General features: G+C 37.5%; 1 non-coding gene across 1 annotated transcript; it reads right to left on the reverse strand.

Annotated features, from left to right (window-relative positions):
* Positions 1-702: 702 nt before the first annotated feature.
* On the reverse strand, positions 703-892 carry LOC123458025. Its single transcript, XR_006635359.1, has one exon. It is a non-coding gene; the product is annotated as a U2 spliceosomal RNA (small nuclear RNA).
* Between the last annotated feature and the right edge of the window lie 1,931 nt (positions 893-2,823).

Consider the following 2,823-nt stretch of genomic DNA (forward strand, 5'->3'; position numbering starts at 1 on the left):
CATGAACTTAGAGAGTCCCAACCAGGAAACACAGACTTAATTGCAGCAAGTAAATCATTAGTAGCCTTAGTAGCATCAAAATCAAGATGTTTGTTCTGTATAGCTAGAATTTTTGAATGTAAGTTAACCAAATCTACCAAAAGTTATCATGGTGCCAAAATTGAGATAGTTACTTTGCATGCAATAGAGTAGAATCTGGTCTTTTCTGAGCCAAAACAGCTAGGTAAATATTAATATAAGCCTTGATAAATTTTTTGAAAATAAAATCATAACTTGAAAACCAATGATTTTGGCTTAAACTTGATGGCTATTGATTTTATGTACCACAGAAATTTTTATTAACATAAAACAATTTTATGTTTTTCCCATGACTTAATCTGTAAAGCTTAAGCAAACTATCCCACATATTTTAGCCTGAATTTTTTTTTTTTTTAAGTTTGTAAACAGTTTAAAAACCTTTAACTTTAGGCATGGTGTTTAGGTTTAGCCTGATTTATTATTATTATTATCATTTTTTAACATCCACACACCTTTATTTATATACTTTAACATTTTTATCTAAGTATCTCTCAAAAGCCATTTTTAACAAGTAATCATTGAAAAATTACTTCCCAGCTCCTTTAATCAATTTATCTTATGCCATTATTAATTATGTTTCTTTTCTTTTCTTTTCTTTTCTTTTTTTTTTTTTTTATTCCCCTGAGGCAGTGCACCATTCCTAGAGGTCCTGCAATACCAGGTCAATGAGTGGAGTGGATGGAGCAAGTTCCTATTCCAACTCTGAGCTCCAAAAGGCCATTTAATATATTGTCCTGAGATAGAGGGCATATCAGGTATTAAACTGATAAGAAAGGATACTACACTTGATCTTAGCCAAAAGGCGAGAAGCAATTAATTATCTTTCTTATAAGGCTATTAAAAAAGTACACCAAATTGATTAATCCTATTACTAAAAAGAAAGCAGTCTTAATACAATTTTATGTTATTAATACCAATAACACACTTGGAAATGATTTTATTAGAAGCAGCTAAGGCAAATTGTATTGTTATCTTGAGGCAGGCTGGCCTAGAAGTAAGATCAGTTGCCTCCTCCTTTTATGTAACAGGACATTACAATCTTTTTAAAAATATCTGACATATTATAAGTTACCTCTTTAGAGGAAGTTTTGTTGTTTGTAATAATCCTCTATGTAAGGTGAACTTGACCTAGAACAAATATCTGGCAAATTTAATCCTGTAAAGGACATTTAACTTTTCCTTTTCCTTTTTAATTTCTATGCTTAGGTTTTGATTTCCTTGAAATGGTTCTCTAGAAGAGAAAGGGGTGTCACCTGCATCCATCTCATCTCTTTGGTTACAGTCATAAACACGACATGACTAGCAAGCTCAATGAGCACACATAAACACATACACACACACATATAAAAAGAACATATTCTCCTGATAAAATTAAAAAAAAATTGCTTAAAAGAGCTTGAAGCAATCTCAATTCTTTGTGCTTTTAAAATATCTTTTACTATGGCAATTAGCTCCTTTTTACTCATTGCTAAATCTTTTTTCTTAACCCGTGTTCCTTGTGCCTTGAGAGGTGTTTTAAGCCCTTCAACAATTTATGCTTACTTAGGGTCTGCCCCATGATAGAAAAGGAAAGAGGAGAAATGGAAAGACCAAAGGGCAATGTTCCCAGTCGGAGAACCAGCACAGGGGATTCCCCAGTGAGCTTGACGTGAGCCTCTCCTCAATTTAAAGAATTGGCAGCTGCTTTAAGAGCATTTGCTGGCTGTTGCGTAACTAGGTTGGTTGGTAGGAAGAGAAGCTAGATAGGAGATCTTTGCTTACACCTGAACAGACTGTTGGGATTCACACAGGGAGCTAGGGGCCTTCAGCCAATGCCTTAGGGTAGCCCTGGCCAAGAGGCTTCAGTTGTCCTGTTGCTATGTTGCAATTCCATGCAATGGCACCATCTGAAAGTAAAAGGTGAAAAAGAAGTACAAAAAGAAATCCTGCAGTTCTTGTGTCTTGCAAATCTGACTAAATTGTCTTTAAATGGTTTGCCTAGAAGTCTGCATGGCTTGTCTTACCTTAACGGATCTGTATCACAGGTGGGTTTTTCTGTGGTGATCACGGAGCAGATCTGTATTACAGGTGTATTGCCTGTAGTGATCTATGTGAACCTTCACTCACCCCCTTTGGGGTAGCAGTCCAATGGCTGGGATGGCCATCCACTCAAGTGACGCCCAGGTCACACTTTGTACCTCAGCCCCACATATGGGCACCACTTGCCCTGGCCAGTGGAGAGTTGAACATGGACCCAAGGAGAAGTTAACCTGAGTGAAAAAAGGCAAACAAACACAAGAAGGAGACCATGCTAGGTGTTTTTCAAGGCCTCGAGATTTTATTTTTTCCATGTAGGTTTATATAGGGTTGTAGGGAGAAGGGGATGTGGTCAGGCAAAGAGTTGTAGGGGGCGGGGGATGTGGTCAGGGCAAAGAATTGTAGGGGGAAGGGGACATGGTTAGGACAAAGATCACAGAGTTACTGGTTAAACTGCAATGCCTTTGTTTCTTCATCAGCTACTGGCAGAATGGGGGAGTGTTTAGCCAGGTGTATGATCCCATTGTTTCTGGCAGTTAAATATTAGGTGAGGAAATAGAAACTTAACTTTCTGTATGGCAGTCTTTGTTTCTGGTAGTTGAATATTAGGTGAGGAGGTAGAAACTTACCTTGCTATATGGCAGTTTCTGTTAACATGGACAAGGTTTGGTTCATAGCTCCCAACAATATACAAGAGTTAGAAAGATGAGAGAGGGAGAGGGAGAGAGA

This window comes from Jaculus jaculus, chromosome 1, assembly GCF_020740685.1.
Source record: "Jaculus jaculus isolate mJacJac1 chromosome 1, mJacJac1.mat.Y.cur, whole genome shotgun sequence".
In the NCBI taxonomy this organism is placed as follows: domain Eukaryota; kingdom Metazoa; phylum Chordata; class Mammalia; order Rodentia; family Dipodidae; genus Jaculus; species Jaculus jaculus.